General features: G+C 45.5%; 1 non-coding gene across 1 annotated transcript; it reads right to left on the bottom strand.

Annotated features, from left to right (window-relative positions):
• Nucleotides 1–23,022: 23,022 nt before the first annotated feature.
• TRNAN-GUU (transfer RNA asparagine (anticodon GUU)) lies at nucleotides 23,023–23,096 on the bottom strand. Its single transcript has one exon. It is a non-coding gene; the product is annotated as a tRNA-Asn (tRNA).
• Between the last annotated feature and the right edge of the window lie 2,006 nt (nucleotides 23,097–25,102).

Below are 25,102 nucleotides of genomic sequence, written 5' to 3'. Positions count from 1 at the left end.
CACGGAATTGGGTACAGCCTTAGGCTCAACGATAATGACGTTAGCAGATATCGACTTGTTCTTTGGGCTATGCCTGCCGGCTGATGTGTGGAAACAAATCCGGAGAGTTGACCACGCTGAGCCGTTCGGATATACCTGGGTACAACTCGATACCATAGATAAACAGCGAGAACCAGGACAGAAACCCCCGAAAGCCATCTTAGAGCTCCCAGACAAGATTGTACAAAAGCTGAAGACTCTAATCCCAGAAAGAAAGGTAGACTGGTCGATAGTGACGGCTTGCCGCCAGAAACCCCAGGAGGATGTGTCTGAATACTTCTCCCGATTCGAGACTGTGTTTTCCGAGACATGACCACCGCAACCGGACACCACCTCTTTGTCCAGAATTATGTAAAGGGTCTGTCGCCAGAAGTTTCCCAGAAACTACAGACCAGCGAGAGTAGTTGGGCAGCCTCCAAACCCGCAGCAATTCTCCAGATGGCCCAATACTACGAAAACCAGAAGAACGAGAATGATAGGGCGTCAGAGAAGAAGAAAAAGGAATTAAAGGAGAGGGTAATGATAGCACAGTTGCAAGGGGTGACCATGGGAAGGGAACCCCCGAAAGAGAATTACCAACCAACCGCCCCTAGAAAGCTACCCCCTAGAGATCATACCCCTACACCCTACAACGGACGGAGAGACTTAGATGGGAATCAATGTGCGTTCTGTAGGGGGTTCGGACACTGGAAATCCCAGTGCCCGGTCCTTCTGGAAATGAACAAGAATAGGGACCCCAGAGACACAGCATATGACCCCAGAAATAGAGGACAGGGACGAGGGCACACGAACAACACCATCAACGACAGGCCAGGCAGACCAAACACCTTTGATCGCCCCCGACAAAACCAGTGTCAGCAGTCCGACTATGAGAGCACTCATGACTTCGCATAGGACCGCCAGGGGCAAGGGAGGGATCCAGTCGAACTCAGTGTTGACCAGCAAGGTCCTTACGTCACCGCTAAGGTCTTGGGCACAAAATCTCCATTCCTGGTAGATACTGGGGCGACACGTAGTGCGTTATCTAAACGACTGATTCCTAGGGCACCCTTGTCTGGCTCACACGTAACCTCAATAGGCTTTGACGGAACGCCCTCCGCTAACCCCTTATCAGCACCAATCTCCTTTGACTTAGAAGATAACACCACTGACACGACCTTTCTGCTCTCCTCCAACACCCCCGATGCTATTATGGGACTTGATTTGCTAAAACATTTTCGAGCCACCATCAGATGCTCCCCAGACGGAGTTCGAGTCATCCTACACGATAACCCAGATCTGTCCAGACCCTGTCACACACGGCGTATGCTCTCTATAACCGATGCTGATATGTCCCTACTCGACACATTACCTTCACATCTATGGGCTAAAACCAACTCAGATGTAGGGCGCATGGTGATCGACCCGGTACACATAACCGTCCGACCGGACGCAGTGCTCCCAAAGCTTCCACAGTATCGGATATCACCCGAAGGCGAGAAGGCATTGGTGGAAATCATCGAGTCCCTGGTCGAGGCAGGAGTGGTAGAAGAAGTAGTCAGTAATGTTTGCAACAGCCCTATCCTACCCATTGTAAAGAAGCAAGGCGAGGGGGATGAGAAAGCCTACCGTTTCATTGTTGACTTGCGAGAGGTTAACAAAGTAGTCATACCCCAGTACCCCGTAGTCTCAGACATCACCACCATCCTCACCCTGATTCCATCCACTGCCACCATCTTTACTGTTATTGACCTCAAGAACGCATTCTTTTCCATCCCCATCCACCCAGACAGCCGCTACCTGTTCGGCTTCACTTTAAAAGCCCGTTCGTACAGATTCTGCAGGGCACCCCAAGGCTACACTGAGAGTCCCAGTATTTACAGCCAAGCCCTCAAGAGGCAACTGGATGCAGTCCAACTACCCGATGGAGTGGTGTTGATACAGTACGTCGATGACATTCTTTTGGCGGCCGACACCACTCCTCTTGCCGTCACAGCCACCATTCACCTCCTCCGCTTCCTTGCGGAGAACGGTCACAAGGTCTCCAGAAAGAAATTGCAATTCTGCCAGCCCCAGGTAACGTATCTAGGCCACCTACTATCCAAAGACGGGAGGAAACTTACCCCTGAACGAATTCAAACCATCCTAGAAACCCCTGTTCCCAAAACTCAGAAGCAAGTACGATCCCTAGTGGGCCTCACCTCCTTTTGTCGACAGTGGTTGCCAAACTTCAGTCTTACCATAAAGCCTCTGCTTTCCCTGCTGGCTAAGGATGTCCCCTTCCCCCTCCCCTGGACACCTGAATGTCAATCCTCCTTCAAAGAATTACGAAACGCCCTCTGCTCGGCCCCAGTCCTAGGAACCCCAGACTACACTAAACCTTTCTCCCTCTACACCCACGAAAGGGAGGGATGTGCGTTGTCTGTCCTAACCCAGTCCATAGGCCCTAAGCAACGCCCTTGTGCCTACTTCTCTGCCACTCTTGACCCCGTAGCCAGAGCTTTGCCCGCCTGCCTTCGAGCAGTAGCCGCCGCTGCTGTCTCTATCCGACAAAGTGAGGGGATCGTGCTCTCGAACCCCCTCACGGTATTGGTACCCCATGCTGTTGACACCCTCCTGAACCAAACCAAGACTCAACACCTGACTAGCGCACGACTGACTGGTTATGAACTGACTCTGCTTGCACCCCACATCACATTGAAACGATGCACCACTCTGAATCCAGCTACACTACTGCCTCTCCCTGACGCTGACCCCAATGCATCCCCTATACATGATTGCGTGACCCTCACCGACGAACAAACCAAGAGTAGGGTTGACCTCCGGGATACTGCCTTCCCGGACCCTGACGGAGAACTGTGGGTGGATGGCTCATGCATCAAGCTCCCCGATGGCACCACCTCAGCTGCCTATGCAGTCACCACAGCCCGAACAGTTGTTGAGACAGCCCGCATCACACAGCGATCCGCACAGGCGGCGGAACTAATTGCTCTTACACGAGCCTGCATCCTGGCAGCAGGGACAACCGCAAACATTTACACAGACAGTCAGTACGCCTTCGGGGTAGTTCACCACTTTGGGCTCTTATGGAAAGAGAGGGGATTCTTGACTTCTCATGGCACACCCATCCTGCATGGAGATCTAGTCTCTGCCCTGACCGAAGCAGTCCTCCTCCCCACACGGTTAGCTGTGATCAAATGCCAGGCACACAAGAAGGTGACAGACATTATAGGACAGGGAAATGCACTGGCTGACATTACTGCCCGAACCACAGCCGAGAATAGGTCCACGACCCGTATGTACGTGACCAGGTCACAAACTGAGAAATGGAAGGATGCTAGGGAAACAATTAGGGATATCCAACTAGCCAGCACACCACACGAGTTAACTGAATGGGCCCGGGTGGGATTGAAGGACGATGACGGTTGCTGGCGAACCAAAGACTTGAACAAATGGTTGTTACCAGATTCATACTTGATCCCCATGCTGACCATGGCACACTCCCCCGCACACATAGGGTCTGCCCCCATGATCGAACTCATCTCTAAAGTCTGGCACAACGACAAAATACCAGACTCAGCCAAACGTCTAGTCCAACAATGCCTAGTATGCCTCCAACACAACCCTGGGAAAGGAACTGCTGTACCCCGGGGAGGGTTTGGGGTCCCCAATCACCCCTTTGAAGTCCTACAAATTGACTATGTCCAGCTAGAAAGGTGCCAAGGTTTGAAGTATGTACTTGTCATTGTGTGTGCCTTCAGCAAGTGGGTGGAAGCCTACCCAACCCATGACAACACCGCTATGACTACCGCAAAAGTACTACTGAAGGAATTCTTCCCCCGATACGGCCTTTGTCGAATTTTGTGGAGCGACAATGGCCCCCACTTCGTAGCCGAAGTTATCCAACTCATCTTAAAAGGGTTGGGTGTAAAACAGAAGTTCCATGCGGTCTTCCATCCCCAATCTGCAGGCCTGGTTGAGCGACACAATGCCACATTGAAGCTTAAGATAGCAAAAATAGTCGCCACCACAGGGCTAAGATGGCCAGACGCTCTCCCACTAGCATTGCTATCAATGCGTTCCACCCCCACCAAACACCACTTAACCCCCTACGAGGTCGTCTTCGGGCGGCCCATGAACCTTTGGACTGCACCAAAACCGACATCCATCCACGACGTCCCGGACGTCCTCATGTCTGATTATCTGTACAATCTAACTAAAACGTTGTCTATCATCCATCAGCAGGTGCTGCACGCCATTCCCGATGTTTCCAGGGGCCCCGGGCACGACATCCAACCTGGTGACTTCGTCTTAGTGCGTAACTTCCAGCGCACCAAGAGTCTGGAGCCCCGGTGGACGGGCCCCCTGCAAGTCCTGATCACCACCCGAACAGCTCTTCGAGTGGAGGGGAAACGCAATTGGCTGCATGCACACCACTGCAAGAAGGTATCACCGACCCTGACAACCACGGACAACGTCACCGCCCAAGAGGAACTTCTGGACAAAGACCGACCATCCCTGAGCCGCTGCCCGGATACAGAGACACTTGAATTGATTGAATATCCCGATCCCACTGTGCCATCCAAAGAAGGGTATAACTTGCGACGAAAGGAGAGGACTTCGGCTAAGCAGACCACAGGCTAAGTGGAAATCTCAGAGCGGTAGCCTAGTCACCTCAAAGGCCACCAGGAGAGAAACTAAGCAAAGTCTGTGGTTCTGCCCGCTACCGAGTCTCTCGAAGGTGATGGAAGCGCCCGACATGAAGGTGATGGAAGCAACCGGACGTCCGAAGATCCCCTACAAAAACCCAAAGACTGACCGAATACACAGCTTTAAGACTATAACACTTTTTATTACCCTTCTCTTTTGCCTTCTCCTCATGGTCACCTTCTGGATCATGGAGGAGAACACACCCGCTCATAAGACATTGCTGACCACCGTTCAACCTACCACCACGAAGGAGCACCATCTGATCTCGCTTTCACCCCAACTCCGAGAAAGGCGTAAGGAGTTCTGGAATAACTCTTTTGTGCAGTTGCTCCACCAACACAATCTTGCCACCAACGCCACTAACTGCTGGATCTGTGGATTGCTACCACATGCCACTGGGCACTCAATCCCTTTCATCCCTTCACCTTTTTCTGTCCATGGTTCCTGCCTCGCCTGGCTGATCCTTCTGCAGGAGAGCTACAAGGACAATGCCACTTCCGGCAGAACCATGTCACACTTCTACCATGGGTTCTGGATGAACAAAACTGGTAGAACTTCCGCCCTCTTCTGCCCTCTGAGATCGAACGCTTCCTTTCACATGGACATCCCTGCCAAAGAACGAGTTGAAATGCAAGTGTTCAACAATCCAGCCAGACCCACCTTCTCTTACCTCCGAAAACGGACGGCCGCCACCCTAACAGTGGCCCTGTCCGTCATCAACATCACTGGATCTGTATGCCTCGAAGGCCTGGGGGCACAGCTGGTGGGCCACAGCTCCTGCCTCATCACCCGAACATTGGATTCAGTTGACCCACCCTCCTTTGTTGCCTCCCCGAATATGTACTTCGTCTGTGGTGCTAAGGCCTACACCTGGCTCCCGAAAGGTTGGGGAGGCACCTGCTACATCGCCTTTGTCCTTCCTCCGACGTATGTGGCTCCAGCAAACCATCACCGACAGAAACGGGCCAAAGACATTGTGCAGGCCGACTCCACCGGAGCACAGTTCATGGACGCAGTCAAAGGCCTTGTTCCACTCTGGGGCCCAATGGCAAACAGCCGTGCCATCCGCCACTTAACCCAGGCAGTCGAAACGGCAATGAACATTATGGCTGGCGCCCTCGCCAACAACACCGCCGAGCTCCAGGCCGTCCGCTTAGTGGCCCTTCAGAACCGCCTCGTTCTAGATGTGGTTCTGGCTGATCGTGGAGGAGCATGCCGCATCATTGGGTCCAGCTGTTGTACCTACGTACCAGACAACTCACCCTCAGTCTACAAAGCAATTGAACACCTCCACAGACTGTCCACAGAGGTCCATCAAGAGCAAGAAGAATGGTCGCTGGGGAGTTGGTTTTGGGACGCTATTAAAAGTTGGGGATGGAGGCTGTTTTCATTTATCCTAATACCGATTGTGATACTATGTGGATGTTGCTTGGGGATTCAGTGTCTGCCACCTTTATGTTCGCTTTTTATGAACTGCATCTGCCCTAAGACTTTGAACTTTGAAACAGAGCGGATGAAAGCCCTTTATGAGGTGGAGGTCCGTAGCATTATGGGGATAAATCCGAACTAGACAAGCTGGCGAGATATGTTAAAAGGGAGGACTGTGGAAATTTAGCTTACAAACTGAACATTATCTGCGCCATCTTGCCTCTCCCCAGCGCCACGCACAGCGAATGCACGGCCGCCATTTTAGGCACCCCACTCTCTCCCCGCTCATTGTCACTCGCAGCGCGTTCCCCTGACGCTGCAAGCATCCCCCGCGCGCCGGCCACCCCCGCTCTCTCATACAGGCCATAAACCCTCTCCTTCTGCGCGACCCTGCTACGGAACCACTTCCGACCGACAACCCATACATGGTCATGCCTCTCCTTTGATAACCCCCTTCCTCTGCGCCCCATTGTCCGAACTGGTCCCAGGCCATCACCTAGCCCTGCGGATGCAGTTTATTGCCCCTACTGTAAGGGAAACACCCCACGTCAAAGGGATTACAGTAGATCAAAGCCCCTACTCCCTGAGACCCGACCGGTCACACACACCCCCCAGGAATTGGCGGAATACCCTGCTGCGCAATAGCCATCTCCTACTGTGGGTGGGGTGGGAACTTCTACTGTATCTATGTGTGGGATCGGATCTGAACCGGGGCTTCAGGGGATATTCCCCCACGCATCAAGGGAATCTCAAGAATGTACTTTGTGTAATAAAGCAATAAACCATTGTATAAGAGACTAGGTCTCAGAGATGCAGTTAGAGCACCTCGTGACGATACCTTGCTGTCTGATCTGATGTGTTCTGCTCCGACGGAATAAAACTTTGTTTCCTGCCTTCCAGTCTCCGGCGCCTGCCTCTTTCATTGGTAAATTATCGAGTGGTATAAGAGGCGATTACCGCCGGGCAAATACTTGAAAGGTTATCGACTGAAACTGCCGCTACCATTTAACAGCCACAGGTGCCTGTATTCTGCAACCTGAAAGGGTGGGGCTGTGAGTTTTGTTAAACTGATTATTGGCCCTCTAAAGGAAGTTAACCTAATGCTGAAGCCATGCAGCATTGCTAGTTATGTAAAAGTCCTTTTTGTTTAAAGATACATAGGAATATTTCCCAGACCTCATTTAAACATCAGGTGTGTCTTCCTCTGGTGTTTGATCACACATTATGTTAAATGATATTAGGGGTGTGGGTATGAATAATGCAGTAGATGCAGCAGTACCCAGACCCCTGGTGTGTGATGGATGGGTCCTCTGTATTATAAAATCATTCTTGTCTTTTGATAGACTGATTAGAAGAGCTATATTGGGTGCATTATTGCAGCTTTCTATGACCTGGGATTTCTGCCTGTTTGAAAGATCATCATCGAAAATAGGTTCTATAGTGTTATGGTCCAAAGACCAGGGTCTACTTTCAATAGGCCGATGGGGAGCCAATTCGGACCAGCGTCTTTTGATGATCGAGATTTCATAATCAATGCTGTTGCTTTATCTACAGAGATTCTCAAATCGATATCTGAATAAACGTGGAAATCAATTACAGTGGATGAACTGTTAGCATAGATGTCATCAATATGCAATTGTTCACTTACAGTACGGTATGAAATGGTCATTTGCAGCTCTATGGTATCCAAGGTCATGACCAATTAGTGATGAAAATAGTTTAGAATTATTTGTTTTGATTGCTGAGTGCAATTGCATCCATGTTGCTTCTTGGTGGGTTTGGGGAATCTCCAGTATTTTCCTCCTAAAGTCCTCTTTCTGATCTACATTGGCTGTATTGACTACTACTCACAAGCTCTCAATAAAGTCAATCGAAAAAAAACTCTGGGATAAACTTTACAAAGTGGGATATCAGTCAATCTAGCCTATGCGGATGACATAATTATTTTCTCACTAACTCCAGCTGGTCTGCAATTGCAACTATCAAACCTTCATCAATTTATTTGAGTGACGATCTCCAAATTGACTATGATAAGACAAAAATCATGTCATTCGGCAAAGCTAGAACTAAAAAAAAGCTGAAATTCAATGACCATATTATAGAAGAAGTGAAGCATTATAACTATAGCATTAATATACAAAAACCTAACTTAGTCAGAGCACATTTCCAACAAGATAATAAAAGAACATCTTACTAATCGTCGCACAAAAAATGTTCTAATACTTACAGCGGTCACACAATTTGTCAATCCATCTCTGTAATTAATGGCAAACTATTGCATCTCTCTTCTTGTCTTCAATCACAAGACATTTAATGAGCTGAGTAAAATCTACATAAAAGAAATAACGTTTCTGCTGAATCTTTGTTCCGCCACCCCAAAAGCAAAATGTAGATTTTCCACAGTTTTAATGGAAAGAAAATCATGAATTTATTAAAGGCACAGAGGATAATACTTTGCATCATCTCTTCTATTGCGTCATACACAGCAGCAACAAGAACATAGAATTTGAGCAACAACCAACACTCCAGAACACTTAGAATATGCATATAATTACTGACCGTGTAGCCATCGTCCTTATTTTCTTGCTGCAAATAAACCGAAAGTCCATCCTCAAATTAAAATGTAAATACACCTAAATCAAAAAACACCTATATTCTTGTAATCCTCCTGAATCTTCGCCGAAAATGTCTTCTTAACTTTGTCCTGAAATACAAAATCAAACACATCAGATGGGGTGATCACAATGCAAGGAGGAATGATATTAGCCTCTGTGCCGTAAATAAAATCATTATTTCCTTCCCATTAAAACTCTGGAAAATCTGCATTTTATGGTAAGCATTTTCAACAGGTTTAAAATAAAAACTTTTAAATGTTGAATCACTAGACCAATCTGCAGCCTTCATGATACTACTTAGACTGGTACCTGTCAAAAAAGCCTTACTAGCCATTAGCGCCCCTGGCCGAATGTGTCCCAAAACCACTCATTTCAATACCAGCCATTTTCATCACCTCCATAACCCACTCTGCCAAGTTGGTGCCAACACGGCCTTAAAAGTCTGTTTAAAAGAAATCAACTATTGTGAACATCCTTGCTCTCTCAACCTATCTGGTCTTTTCTCATGCCCCTTCAAACAATGCACTCCACACAAATCATCATGTCCCTCCATCTTAGGATAAAAAATAGTTCTAGATGTACTCTTAGTCCTCTTCCATAACTCAAAACACACACCCTCTGGTTGTAAACTCCTAGCGGTCACCTCCAAAGCCCTAATATCAGAAACTCTCCTAAAAGACACCAGAAAAAGTAAAATCACCATTTTGCAAGATGACAACTTTAACGTTAATCATTAATTTCCTCCCCAACTCTCAACTTCCCTCAACACCTGAGTGACATCCCATAAAAGAAGCATTCTTTGCCTTTGGAGGAATCTCCATACAGACACTCTTAACTATCCTCTTCACTAAAACATGCTGACTGACCGGACTTCCATCCATAAACTCATGCCTTGCTGGAATCGCAGATCTACTTAAATTCACTGAATTATATGCCAGACCTTTCCTGACCAATTCTGTCAAATGATTCACTACTTCCACTACAGGAGCAGATACGGGATCCAAAGCCCTTGCAACTCATCAACTAAAACATCTTCCCTATACCGACCCATTCGCCTTAGTTGTCACTGGTGTCCAGGACGCCCTAATTCATTCCGTAGTCACCTTCCATAACCCAGAAACATGCCACACTCTCCTGAAATCAACCAACCTACCAACATCAACTGTCTTGCTACGACCATCTCGTGACAATTCCTCTGGGCATCCATCAGTATTTGAGGAAACATGATTTCAATACTGGATCATCCAACAACAAGTTCATCACAGCCGGAAACCACACAAGAGAATGCCAAAATGAGGTGATCAACCACAACTTTGCTCTCTCTCTCTCCTGACCTTCATGAGTAATCTCTGTATCATTGAGAAAGGAGGAAAAGCATAAATCCTTCCTTTCTCCCAATCTTACAGAAAAGGATTTACCCCTATTGCTTCCGGATCCAGTCTCTGACTGTAAAACTTCGGCAACTGTGCATTCAGCCTGTCCGTAAACAGATCCACCTCCAAAGGACCCCACCTTTTCTCCATATTCATGAACACCTCCCTGTCCAACCTCCAATTGCTTGCATATGTTAGATTCCTTGAGTTCCAGTCCATCTCTAGATTGCTGTTCCCTGAAATATGTTGAGCTTGCACTATGGCCTCTCTGTCCAAATAAAGTTTCTAAAATTCTTTCACCATCGCTGCCAACCCTCTCGAACGTGGACCCTCCACCTTGTTGACATACAGCACTGCTGACACAACGTCCGTCTTCAACAGCACACAACATTTCATCTATCCCTTCACATAACTCCTCACTGCATAGGAACCCGACAGGAGCTCCAGACAATTGATATACATCTCCCTCTCTGTCTTTGACCATTGCCCTCCTGTCGTCACTGAATCACATCTTGAGCCCCAACCATACAGATTTGCAACTGATTCAATTAACACTTTCTGAACCTCCACAAATATTGCCCTTCTATTCCATACATCCATGCTAATCAGTCACCATTGCAGCTCCTCCATCATGTTCTGATTCATTCTCACTTTTTGGGACTACTTTGCCCCTAATCGCAAATGATAACCCTTCAACCTTTGGAGAGCCCTGCACTGTAAGAGTGCTGGAAATATTACCTGTATTGATGACAAAAGCAAACCTAATAAAGTTGCTAACTGGCGCAATGAGATCCAATCCAAATCTCTCACTCTTTTCAACTTCTTGCGAATTATCTTCTCCTTCTCCATTGATAATCTAAACACACCCTCCCAGGTCTGTATCTGGAAACCCTGTGCCAATACCAAGCAAGACTTTTCCCTGTTCACTACAAATCTTAAATCCTCCAACTTACGCACAGCCAATTCTGTCTGCTCCAATGCCAATGTCCTCTCCTCTGCCATAATCAACACATAATCCAGATACACAATCAGACGGGCTCTCCTTGAAAGCAACCACACCATCACTGGTCTAATGACCTTTGTAAAACATCATGGTGCTAATGTCAGCACGAACTGTAGACTTTTGAACTTCTAGCAGTTCCCATTCCACATGAACTGAATGTAATCCCTGTGTTCTACACACATTAGAATTGTCAAAAAAGCATTCTTCAAGTCCAATCTTGTCAACCAGTCTCCTTTCCTTAACAAATCTCTTAGCATGTGAATCCCTTCCATCTTGAAGTGATTGTAACACACCCAATCGCCGAATTCCCTCAGATTGATTATGAGTCTCATCCCTTTGTCCTTCTTCTTGACTAAGAAAATGTTGCTCACAAAACACTCTGGAGCCTCTACTGCCCTCTCTATTGCGCCTTTTTCCAAAAGAGCTTTTCCTCCTGAGTTACCAACTCTTCCTGATCTTTGGAAAGCCTTAGAATTCTTGGACGTTCTTCCTGATGTGGGACTCCCGCAAAGTGTATATGATAACCTTGTACTGACCTCAACACCCACGAGTCTTGTGAAATTTCTCTCCACCTTGTAAGGAACTGCGCTAGTCTGCCACCCAGCTTTACATGGGCATATAAGGGCTTTGCTTAGACTCACCTGCTGCACCTCTTTCTCTTCTCTCCCTCCGTGATCCACCTGACCTCGCCCTTTGTCTCAGTGGGTAATATCCACCCTGATCCGATCTAAACCCATAACCATAGGGTCTGTTTCCCAGTGAGAATGACCCATGCGTGATCCCCTGTCCACAGCCAGGGAATCACCCCGCATTCACTTGGCCCCACCGCAAACCTTCCTCATATCCTTCTGGACCTTCTACGAGGAATTAAATGTGCCCACAAATCTAGACCTAGCCATGACGAATGCCTCGCTGAACAACATTCCATTACTCTCCACTCCAAACTCTTTGCTCACTAGCTTCACCAGCTTGGGATATATTTTCATCGAAATACTCTTATGCCTTTCCATGCACAAGGCCGCATTCATATTCCCCAGAAGGCAAATTTCCCTCTGGACCCATTGGTGTAACTCTGTCACATCCTACCAAAGTGTTGTTCGCATGTGCCTCTTCGCATAAGTCAAACACCTTTTCCTGTGTATCCAATATGAAATATACTGAGCCACATGCTCTGCTGGAGACCACTGAGGTGATAGAGGATACTGTATCAGCAAAGGATTAAACATTTCCTCACCTAACAGGTCTACAAAATCACCCTGCTCCAACTTTATCCTCCTATGATCTTTTTTCTTCTTAATACACTTCTCACCTTCCTCTTTAGTTTCATCAAACTCTGAAGAGCAAGTTAATTCCACATCTCCACTTGTGGATGAACCATTACATGCTACCACATTATGACTCTTCCCATGTGCCGTTATATCCTCCCCTTTAGCCTTTATAGCTACATCCATCTCTGGAGCCTTATGCCCAAGACCCTTTATTCGCCTTATGCATCTTTGAATGCTTTTTCTAATGTGTTCTCTTTTTTCCGCTAACTTTAGAACCACTAACTCCTGGCTCAACTTCCTCTACAAACCAATATCTTTCATCGTCAAAAGTCTTATCTGCACCTTTTTTCTTAATGTTCTTTTCAACACAACTGTCAAATCTTATCCATTCTTTCTGCTCGATCCCCAAACTTCTTCTCCATGTACTCCCTAACTTTATCGTTCAAGACTTCATCCCCTACTGTATTCATTCTCAACTCCTTCTATTCTGCTTCCAGAAATGTATAAAAAGGAAAACAAATTTCTCACATAAGTCACTACAACACTGTTCTCTCCTCACAGCTGATCGGAATAACAGTTACCAGCTCTCATGCAATCGCATCAAAACGCGATTGTTTTATCACAAAAAATGTCCTCCTACTTCTTAATGTTCCTGAAGGCATATCAGACCAATCCCCTAAAATGGCTGGTGCATGCACAGGCATACTGAGGCTCCCAAGAAATAAAAGAACTCTATCCCAAGCGCGAGCCACCAATGTTCTGCAGCCCGCGCCTATACCACCGCTGCCTCAGAAATGCATAGGCCTAGTAACACAGATCAAACACGTGCCCCATCTGCGAGCTGCCCCTCGTCGCAAGAAGTCATACCCACTTCAAAGCTTTCTTGAAAGTTGAAACCAAAACTCCTGGTTAATAACCACTGCTCTGTCAACAGCCCAAAACTGCTTACAGAAAGACGCGTCGGACCTCAGAGTTACACACCACTATGCCTCCCAAAATTACAGTTCACGTCCCCGATTCTCATAAACTACCTCTCAGTCTGAAGTCATCCATAAAAACATGAACTGCTATGCATACAATCTCCTCCACAAAAACGACTTTAACTGCCTCAGTAACACTCTGATTTGTGACTAGATTCCCTACAAACTAGCATTTAAGAACACCAAAACCATAAACTCAAAACATGTTAACTCCCCCCTGTTATCACAATTAAATCTTGTTCTCATTCCTTCACAACCGACCTTCACGAAAACCAATCTCTCAATTCATACTCACTGCCACCACACAAATGTATCATGCCTCATAAACACCTGAGTACACTCCTAAAAACATCCAAACTTCTGTCTCATACACTGAATTAAGCTACTAACAAAATGTACTTAGCTGTGTATGAGCAGCAACAAAAGAAGGAAGATGCCTGCGATTTCAGTGATTATATGCATATTCTAAGAGTTCTGGAGTGTTGGTTCTTGTAGCTCCTGGGTATGAGGCAATAAAAGAGATGATGCTTAATCTTGTCCTCCAGGCTTTGCCATATAATCGGACTGGGGCTATTTTTAACATCATTATGGGCCAGATCTACAGGTGCAATTTTAAACTGTGTGCGGGACTGAATTGCTGCCAAGGAAGATTCCTTAAAACATCAGATATAAAGAACTATCAGCGATAGAAGGATCAACGACAGCATTGAACCCTAGAGAAGTTGATAAATCTATTTATGAGAACAAGCTGCTTTTACTGCCAGATCTCTCAAGCCTGTTCCACCCAGTTCGTAAGACTCGAATAAGCAGACTTGAGGAAGAACCACAGACAGATTGATCTGGTTACTTTACAGTCACATACCCACACGAATTGCAATATAACACGTATTTGAATATAGGTCAAGGTGATCTGGCATATACATTAGACCGTGCCTGCACAAGCAAATATTTGAGATTTCGCCTTATGCATATTCCGATTTCTCAATTCGAAGGCTCCTGGAACTCTTAATGCTTATCATCAAAGTCATGTCAGCTCTGTGGCAACTAGATTGACTCCATAGAACATATCATTTGTGTATGTCCGTTGCTATTAGAATTAAGGTACAAATAATTAAAGTCTGGTTTCATCGAAGCCAACTGTAGAACAGTCCAAGAAGCAGTCAAGTGCTACTTTTCATCCAAAGACACCCAGTTCATCATGAAGCTAACAACATTTTTGGACCTTATTTACCATTGTCTTTTGAAATAATATCTTCTGACGTTGATCACTATTGAAGTCCTCTTATTTTTCTTGTTATTTTAATTCATTTATAGAAGGTATTTACTGTGTTTTTATAATTGTTTTATTTTTGTAATCAATTTTCTATTTCTAAACAATACATCTATTTCATTTATTCATTCAATCATTGTTTTTTTGATAGAAAACAGTGGGGGAGGAGCATGCCTCTATCCTTGTTTGGAGGATACTGGATCGTAAAGTATGTTTAAAGAAAGAATTCAATTTACTGTGCCATCAGCAGTATTGAAGTTGCAGGACGTAAAAAACAAGGGAGCCCACATTGGAAACAATGTTTGGCAAAACAGGCTTGGGTCCTTATACTACCTGGACTAGACCACACAACTAGTGTTGAACAAACATATAGTACAAATAGACCATTCGTGGTTATTGAATATTGAAACAAAACTTTGAGTGGCACTTCCAAAGTACGTGTAATTTATTTCACTTTTCTTTAGAAGTTTTTAAGAAACCACATGTCCTATCATTCTTTTCATGTCATATGTCGGACAACACTTTTTGTTTTGACACATAAACAAAATAATATGGTGGAATATTCATATGGTGTAATATTCAAAGCATCATACATAGATTAAATATTGAAAAAACACAGTGAAACTGGAACTTTTGAAGTGCCATCCAAGGTTTTGTTTCAATATTCATTAACCACGAATGGTCTATCCGGACACTATGATTGTTTAACACACATTGGAAAAAAGCATCTCTTGCTTTTCACTGTGACCTCCCGGCCTCTGCTTGCAACTAGAGTGAAAATATAGTTCTTTGTCACCACAACACCACTTTTCTACTTTTCTTTTCTATATCAGTGCATTCTGGGATAGAACCCACGTTTCTTTTTATTTGGCCCCTTAGGATCAACACACTTGATAACAATGATATATAAAAGCAGACTCCAGGAAAAGAAAACAATTGGCCGCATTTCCGTGCATGATGTGTTGTTCCAGTTGAGGTTTTTTCTTTGAATTTTGGGACTTGTAGTCTTATTTATTTCATTATTAAACAGGACTACAAACCCCTTAATCCAAAAAAAAAACTGGGCTGGAGCAGCTCATCAATCATGGACCTGGGAAACTTAGCAGCTGTGGGGGGTCAGACTGAGGCAGAATGGAACAGATCCCATCCAGAGAATTTCTATTCAGGGATTTACCATCCCCCCACCCCTGACTTTGGTTCTGGTATAAAAGCCAGTTTAAGCTCTCTAGACTAAGTGGTTAATTTGAAACCAGCGCACACAAATCCTTGATCTCTGCATTTCTATTGGTTTATTCAGGATCATACTGTGTTGAGTGAAACACAAAAAATAAATTGAGAATATGAACACCCCCAGACTCTTAAGTATTAGCACTGAAGAAAAGGAAATAAGTGATAAATTAATAAAGAAAAGCATTAATAAAGCATTAGCAGAGGATGGTTTAATTCATCAACCTCTGGATTATGGACTCAACAAGCTTCCACTGTGCCATTCCTCTGATGTAGCTGTTCTAATGGCAAAGTTTAAAGTACACAGAAAAGTGATGAATGGAATGTTTGAATTAATCTCAGCCACTTGTAATTACTCAGGCACATCCCAATCCATCTTTATTTTGCATGCCATGTCACCTCAGTTTGGACGCAGCTATATGCAAATCAGTATTGATCCTGCTCCAGTCAGAACATACCAGCCCGAACTGCCAATCCAGGTCCTTCCTGAACCAGAGCACAGGTAACCCAGGACACATTTCGCCCTAGTTATGGTCTCATCAGCCGTGTACAGCTTGGTTCCAGTGACAGTGTGCACAATAAATTTATAGTGATTTTAAAATCACAAGTGTTACTAGAGCTGGTGCCTTTGCTTAGAGCACAATCTGAAGTTAAAGTTTGAAACATGTTAAAGTGACACACTTTGAAGCACCATTTTTTAATTAACGTAGGCGCACACAATGTGAGTTTTACAACCCACTTTTTAAAACAGCATTGTAGTTTAGTAGCAGTGTTAACTGGATGTGTCATCAGTGAACTTAGTGGTGTTTACATGATTCACCCTAGGAGAATGAAAGACTAGGGTTACAAACAGGCATCACAAGCAGGAGTGGGCATGATTCACAAATGTAAAACTTACACATTTGTGTACGTTTACCCATTCTCGGTATTCACAAACAAATTACTTAATAGTAACTCCACACATAAAAAGATAGGCCTGTCCTAGTGCAAGTCTTGCTTCCTCCCAGAACAGGTACAGCATGGTAATAACAAAGCAAGGGTCCCTCTCACAAAAAGCAGCAAGTGCAATCTTAAACTCCTTGCAGAACAGATTCAGCAGGACAGACTAGTGCACATTTTGTCGCTCACAGAACATTCAAAGTTAAATCGCGTGGCATGTAAATTAAAGACATATCACTAGAGTATGTGCTTAACTAACTGAAAAGAATGTATAGGTGATTGAGTGAATGAATATACGGGGTCTGACATCATTCTCACTTAGGTGATATTCCACGTCAGCATACTGAAAGTAGATCTGGTGTTACTCAGAGACCTGATGTCAAAGCTGTTACTCCTGGTGTCATATCCTGCAGTCACTTCCTTTAGATCCAAGTGCTACAATTCACATCCACATTTTACAATGAACCTTAGAACTCAGTGTTCGGGCCCTAGTTATATCTATACAGAGACCAGCAAATGGTGTGATAGCGGGTGTAGTTTGAGACATGTCGAGTATAGCCATTTGAAGACAAAATGACTCAAACAAAAGAATTTGCCTCTACGCCGCTATATTATTCTCTCCCTACCCTCGCCCATTCAGTCTCTTATTTCTCCCTCTATTGGATATTATTTTCTCTCTCTAGCTCTCCCTCTGCCCAGTCTCGATCTCTATCCATTCTCTCTTCTCTACCCTTTCCCTCTTTCTCTCTCATGAGCAACTCTTTGACCTATATTTTCTTACCTTTTAGCCCTTCCCTGTTTCTCTTGCTTTATCTTCATTTGTCTTTTCACCCCTTTGTCACCCTCAACACCCTCACTCTCTTCATTCATGTCTGCCTTTCTCACCCTCTTCCCTCCTAGTTTAAACCTGTTATACATATCTCTCTTACCTCTTCTCATTTTCCCACTCTCTCAATCCCCATCACCCTCACACACACACTCTTAGTTCCTCCCCTCTACTACTTCCATCTCCCTCTGCACCACCCAGGGCCAAGGTAAGACATGTTGTCCTCCTAGACGAAGGTACATCTGTATGTGCACCCACTCTAACAATGCTGCCACTTTTGCTGCTTGTACTGGGAAAAGGACACACCTTGCTGGTAGCAGCCTAGGCATCAACCGAGTATTTTCTTGACCAGAAATTACTCCTGGGCCGCACTCTGCCCTCTCATCTAACACCTACTCACTTGAAATCATTTTATAATCCATCCTCTTCTAAAACACTTGAACCTCACATTTTCTCTTCTCAACCCTCCACCTCCCTCTCACTATCTCACATACCCTTTGTCTCACAATTTTCACATCTTCCATTCGCACACCAATTTCTGTCGATCCTATGATACCCTGCCCTGTCTATCCCAGGGGCGGCTGGTGAATTTTTAAAATGGCGGGGCGTAAATACCCCAACTGAAGTGAGTGAGCCTGACTATTCCTAGGTGGGGGTTGGGAAAGGAGCACATTGGTGCATTTTTTGCCACAGTATACACAAACAATTGGCCCAAAAGTTATATTCTTTATGATGCAGTTCTTAAGTGGTGCTTGTTAAATATTCCTATAAGGCACTGTAAAACAGCATGGAGTCACAACCAAATACTGCCTCAAGCAAAACCAAATTCATGCACATTTTAAATCGGGCTGTGTTTATAACCTCCCTCACACTCCTGACAGAAAGGCATACACATTTCGACAGAAAACTGAAAGCAGACATAACTTACAAAATGAATTCCCTTATAGATCTGGTGGCCTACTAAGTGCATCCCCTTACTCCGGTACATGTTGTAATGATTTCCAATAAATTATAATTTTTGATGGGGGTTGACGAGCTCAGGGACCATTGAAATGGATGGAACTCTATCACCTATATTAACCATTTATAAAGGTCGGCTTTAGCAGTCTGGTGACCTTGACTTGCCCAATTGTTGGTGCATCATCGGTCACTGTTAGTAGGTATGTGTAATACATTTAGGCGGACATCATCCCACTGGCTCATCGGTAGGAAAACAATAAAACATGAGGTGAAGGAAACACCTGCCAGGTCGACTCAGGGGTATAGGGGAGTTTGTGTATTACATATATCTAGTTAAAGTGCCCGCCCTGAAATAATAAAAATACATTAAATATGTACTTGTCGACGCTTCTTGATCCTCTGCTCCTGGCTGACCCATTACCAGACCGTGCTCCAGAGTCCCGGTGTCGGTAATACACAAATCAATTATTATGAGTAATGCAGCAGCGCTGCTCTGCTCATCACTCAAACACATATTAACATAACACCATCAAAATAGCATGACGAGTATAAAACACTGGGTAACCATCTGACATGCAATGCGATTTTACATTAAATTAACAGTGAGAGTATCACAGCCATTTTTCTTCGTCATATTGATTTGCCCGGGACAGGGACAGGGTCATGCCAAAGGGCAGGAACCCCTGGCCAGAGGGCATGCCCCAAATGTGAGTATAATTTACTTAAATGAGCCTAATTGCACAGATGTAGACATGCTTGAGAGCCGACCGGTTTGCACTTTTCTCTTCCCGCTCAATCAGAGCTGGGCCTGGGAATCCCCCACCTCCCCGGACTGTGGGCACATCTCCTAGTTTGTCTGCATTTTCAAGGCAGTGCCTAGGCATTGCCAAGCCCTCAAAACTTTACACCGCAGGAGAACCCTTAAGAAAGCTGCCCGGTCCCCTTGCGCCACACCCCTCGGCAGTGAAGATGGGGAAGAACCGACCGGTTTGCAGTTGCACTTCTTCCCGCTCAATCAGAGCTGGGCATCCCCCACCCCCACCTCCCCGGACTGTGGGCACATCTCCTACCTGATAGTTCCTCATTCTCCATCTCGTCCACTGTATCTCGTCCTCATCCCCAAGGGCCCGTGCATGCTTCGGGCACAGCCGAGAAGTCTCCCCCCAGGGGCTCCGTTTTTCTGTCCGAAGCTTCACAATGTTAACCGTTGGTGTGCCCGGCGGCGCTGCAGGAGCTGCGTAGACAAACTCTTCCCAGGCCCACTCCCCCAGCTTCCATTGCCCAATCAGGAAGCGCAAACATGAAGGGAGTGCTTGAGTTGTTACCACCCACTTCACTTCGTCCCTGTAGGCCAGCCCTGCCCCTTACCATTTAATTCAATGGCGCTCTGATGAAAACGCCTGGGCCACGGCATAAGCGCCCCATGTAAAAGTAAATCATTGCCGCTTCCTCCGGCCACTCCCATCATGCTTTCCAACACCCTCCTGGTGTGTGCCACGAGGGCGAGAAATAGCCGTCGCCCCAGGCCAGCACATGCGCAGGAGGACTGTCTGACTGTCTCACTCTCTAGTCTCTCTACTCTGACCGCACGCACCCCTTCCTTAAAGAAAAAAAACTAGAATTTGTATTGAAATTAGAGTAGAAGACATAGCACGAAGCAGTGACTGAGCGCTTAATTTAAAGCTGCTCCACATGTACACATTCTCTCTCGTCTTTTCCCGGATGCTAGTGGGGCAACGTCCCTTTCGCCCATTAATACCAGCCGCCACTGGTCTATCCGTCTCACTTCACATTTCTGACAGTATTACGTCACTCTAGCGATACATGTGGAGACTGAACTTAAATCAAGTAGAACATTATCTCATTTTTTGGAGGAGGACTAGTTCTACAGCATGTTAGTACTATTTTAGGGTGCTACCTGGATGAGTCACCAAATTGAGTTGGAAAAGTTTGGGATAGTTCTAACCCACTTATACTGCGGTAAGGCACTAGCTTGTCCTATCGCATGACCCTGTCCTCTTCCAACCACACTCCTCTGTCACTGAGAGGCTTCTCCCGCTGAGGGGTGTGGCCTAGAGTAGGCTTCACAATGCTAACTCTTGAACTACTTGTGCCCCAACCTTGGAAGAGAAAATGGGGAGAGATGCCAATAAGCTAATGCACTACTAGAGGAAGATGCTAACTTCTAGAATCACCACAGTCAAGCTCCAGGCTTCACTTCTACCACCTGCCAGGGCTAAGAGAGGATATGTGTTTTGCTATATTGAATTGTAGCATTTGAATGCTGCTCTCCTACCCCTGAAGAGGACTCCCTAAGGTTCTAGGTGGTCATGTAAGTAGCCGCTCAACTGCTGTGCATTGTTGTTAAAGTTGTGTTTTATAGGTTAATCTGTTTAGGAAGCTGCTTGCCGTTATGTGTGGGCTTTAGATGCGTGCTCCCATTACTTTGTGGCAAATTTGAAGGAGCACCTAAGCATGCCATACTGCAGGGAGACGAGGGAAATATAGAGCTGGGCTGCCTCTACATGCCCACACGTACCTTATCACACTTACCATGTGTGCATTTAACTTATCGTAGGTTACTATCACATATGATCTCCCTTTTGACTCCATCTTATTATCACTGAGGGTCCAGTGCAGGCAGATATTGTGCGTGCATCATATTTCTTCACAAATGGGTGTTATGGGCAGGGGCGGCTCCTCCTATGTGGCAGAGCAGCGTCGCCCCCCTGCTGAAAGCCAGCTGAAGCAAAAGAGAAAACTAAAATGATAATAAAACAATGGTATTGTCATTTAATGTTTCACCTGCAGGCTGCCAGCCTAGCCGATGGAGGGGCGTGGCCATCCATACTGACGCTGTTGCACCAGGGAGGAGTGATGGGCACTGGTAGGTTCGCATGACGATTTGGCAGGCTATCTGGGGCTGGCCAATCTGTCATGCGCACTTAGCCTTTCTTCAACCCGAGCTGTGTTGCAAAGCCGAGTGGAGAGCCAACACAGGCTCCCAGTCCCTGTCTGAGCGCCGAACCATGGCCCTCAGACCAATTCCAACGCTTCTTTCATGCTGGGAATACTAGTCCCAGCATGAGAGCAGTGCTGGGATTGGTGTCCGGTAGCCTGCACAGTGTGCGAGGATCGGGAGGAAGGCGGTGTCCGTCGGAGCGGCAGGTGAATGCATTTTATTAATTTTTTATTTTGTCTTCCGTGATGTTTTGTTTGTATTCCCCCTGCCCTGCCAAACCACTTCACAATGTGAGCAGCCACTACTGGTGATGGGGAGCCGGTGAGGGAGACAGCCAGACAGGGAGCTGTCAAGTTCACGCAAGACTAGCTAATCCTTTCCAGGTTTTATTTTTGTGTTCTGGTATTTGTAGTTCTCTTTATATAAGGAGGGGCTATGCAAGTCCCAGAAAGCAAAGAAAAAAATGGTGGGCTGGAGGAGTTACCTGCTCATATATTTGTGAATCCTGAAATGTCTGTTGTGTGTGCACGTGTGTCAGAGTTCTCAAATGTTCAAATTTAATGGAACAGGATCATACTTGAATTCATTGCCTTTAAGGTACTTTAAATGTAATGTATGCCATTATAAAACCAGGAGAAACCAGAAACAACCTGGACTGTATGTGGTGCTAATGCCCGGGCCTGAGAAGAGTGTTGGGTGTGTGTGTGAGAAGGCTGTGTCTAGGCAATGTGTAACATGTATGTGAGTGGGGGAAGGGATCCTGTCTTTGTGAGGAGATGTCTATGTCAAAAAAGTCAGGACTTAATTCATATTTTCGGAATATATTAGTAGCTCATCCAGTCCAGGCACGTTTTGTTGATTGTAGTCCCCGTTTTATATTGGGTTAAATAGGAACACAAGCACCAGGGTGCTGCAGAGGCGGAAGAATGGCGTAGTCATGCAAGGCCAAAGGAAAGGTTGAGATCTGAATCTGTGAACTGAGACTAAAAGGCACGCAGGCGAGTGGAGGCGAAAGGGTTTGCTGCACCACCATGTTCAGCTCCATTACAAACCCATGCTGAGGCAATCATTTTCTGGTAGATGCTGATGAAATATTGATTTTTCTCATGCAAACCAAACACAGCTCGACTGCCTGGGGCTACGGGTGGCTGCAGCATCTGAGCACGCCTAGCGTCAGGACACCTGCACCAACCCCTAATGTGAGTGTGTTAAAAATACAGCATCACAAGCCACTCCCTCATGTCTCGGCTTTCAAAGTAGTAATGTGTTCTGTGAGTGAGAGACCGACTCAAGGAGCGAGAATAAAAGAGCCACAGTCCTCAGAGGAAAGCCGAAAAAATGTGACAAGTGTAGGGGGAGAAAAGCATCATAAACCGTCTGCAATACCTCAGAATGTACTTATGTCAAGGCTGTTATTTTAGTATAACATATGAATAAAATAACCGTCCCTGGGTGGGCTCGAACCACCAACCTTTCGGTTAACAGCCGAACGCGCTAACCGATTGCGCCACAGAGACTGCTGTGCTACCGCCCACACTAGCTTTTATAAATTGTGATAAACAGATAGTGTACTGCTGTGGACACCTGGAAGAAATTGAAGAATTACCCTAGAGCGATACAGCAATTTGAACTCAAGGACAGTAAAAAATGTCTTTCTCTCCTAATTAGACTGCTTCCTCCTTGCTGTTATGGTATTCATCCAATCCGGGTTTTGCTGACTGTCGTCATATACATTTTATAAAAAAATCACCCTCACACTGGCCTATTTTTATCAGTTTGTTTTTGTTGATTATCAGTGTCATAAGCTATGTGTCCCTGCGTTGAGGCACTCCCCAAAACAATAACTAGCATATTAAAACAGTTTTAGTAGAAATAGGGCCCACTCAGTAATTGAGTTCTAGATCCGTGAAAAGTGAAAGGGTTTTATTTCAAAAATCTTATACAGAATAAATAAAATGAATGATCTCAATTGCAAGGTTTGTACAGTGTACTCAGAATCAGAAAAAATTCTAAGTCCCAAATGAGTAGCAAAATCGAAAAGTAATGTGATAGCTTCCCTAAAAGTCAAACCCGTAAAAATCTGTCTCACTCCCAAGATCAAGGACCTCTTATACACAATTCCTGCATAGGGTAGAATAGGATAACACTTGTAAAGTGCACTAATACCTTAGGGTGTCAAGGCGCTATAGCAGACAAAGAGGAAACGGGATGGGAGGCAATCGAGCAGCAAAAACGAAGACGAAAAAAGCCAGGTTTTCAGATGTTTTTTAAAAGCCAAGGAGTCCGCGTTAGAGATGAAAGTGGGTAGGGAATTCCACAACTTGGCGGCTGCTACGAAAAAGGAGCGGCCACCCCATCTGGTCCTATGAAATCTAGGGATCAGAAGTTTTTTCTGTGAGGAGGATCTCAAATGCCTCCCCAGAACATACCATTGAAAAAGAGACTTCAGATATGAGGTGCCCTTACTATGCATGGACCTAAATACCATGGAGCCTTAAAGCAGATACGTTTCCTGATGGGGAGCTAGTGGAGGGAACCAATTCCATCCCTGGCTGACAGACACTTGGGAATCTTCAAAATAAGATGGGCCACCGCATTCTGTACCACCTGGAGTGTATTAAGGAAAACACCGTTGAGGTTCAGGTACAGAGCGTTACAGTAGTCCAGCCGAGAAGTGACCAGGGCAATAATGATTGACTGGTGCAGCTCGGACACAATAAAAGGCATAACCGTTTTCAAAATCCACAGGATGTAGAAAGATGTGCTGAACATGCGGCTGACCTGGACATCAAAACTCAGAGCATCATCAAAGATGACCTCCAGGTTTTAGCTGTCCTAGCATAGCAAATTAATAAATCAGCAGAATAACTATGGTGTGATTTAAAGTTTAGTCTCTTTTTTTCAAATCTGAGTTATAAATAGCATTAACTTAACAGATAAGCACTATCCCACTTTTAAGAAAATCACTAGCTCCTTCCATGCTATTGCCATATGGAGATGCTTGAACACAATATGAAACATTCTACAATGGTGCTTCTCACTAATGAATAGGCCTAGGGACTTATTACCTGTTTGGTGGCCGGTCAGAATGTAGAGAGCTCGGTAGTCTGACCACCGTATTGCTAGTTGGGCGGATTGCCATTTGTGAAGATCGTGGCTGAACCTCTGAGACAGCCAGCAGACTGCCGGTTTTGAGGTCAGAGATAGGCAGCCGCTATAGGGCGGTACAGGTGATCTGCACCGCCATGAGTATTAAGAGTTGCCTTTTCCATAGGTAGAGCAGGGCGGTCCAACCGCCTGCTTCAAGGTGGTGGTGAAGGAGGATTTGGGGTGCGTACTCACCCCTTTCTTGTTCTCCCAGGTAGATTCCAACATGGATCCCTTTCTAAAGTCTCCCCTTCACAGCAGGATCTTCACCCAAAGGAATACAAGCCTTTTTGAAATAATCTACAAGTAAATTATTTTTGTACCATACACCCTTTGCCAGAAATGCACTCATAGGGGCTGAGCCCCGGCAGCGGGT

This window comes from Triturus cristatus, chromosome 12 (assembly GCF_964204655.1).
Source record: "Triturus cristatus chromosome 12, aTriCri1.1, whole genome shotgun sequence".
NCBI lineage: Eukaryota > Metazoa > Chordata > Amphibia > Caudata > Salamandridae > Triturus > Triturus cristatus.
The sequence above is the reverse complement of the archived record's forward strand: the minus strand, read 5'-3'. Positions and strand labels throughout refer to the sequence as shown.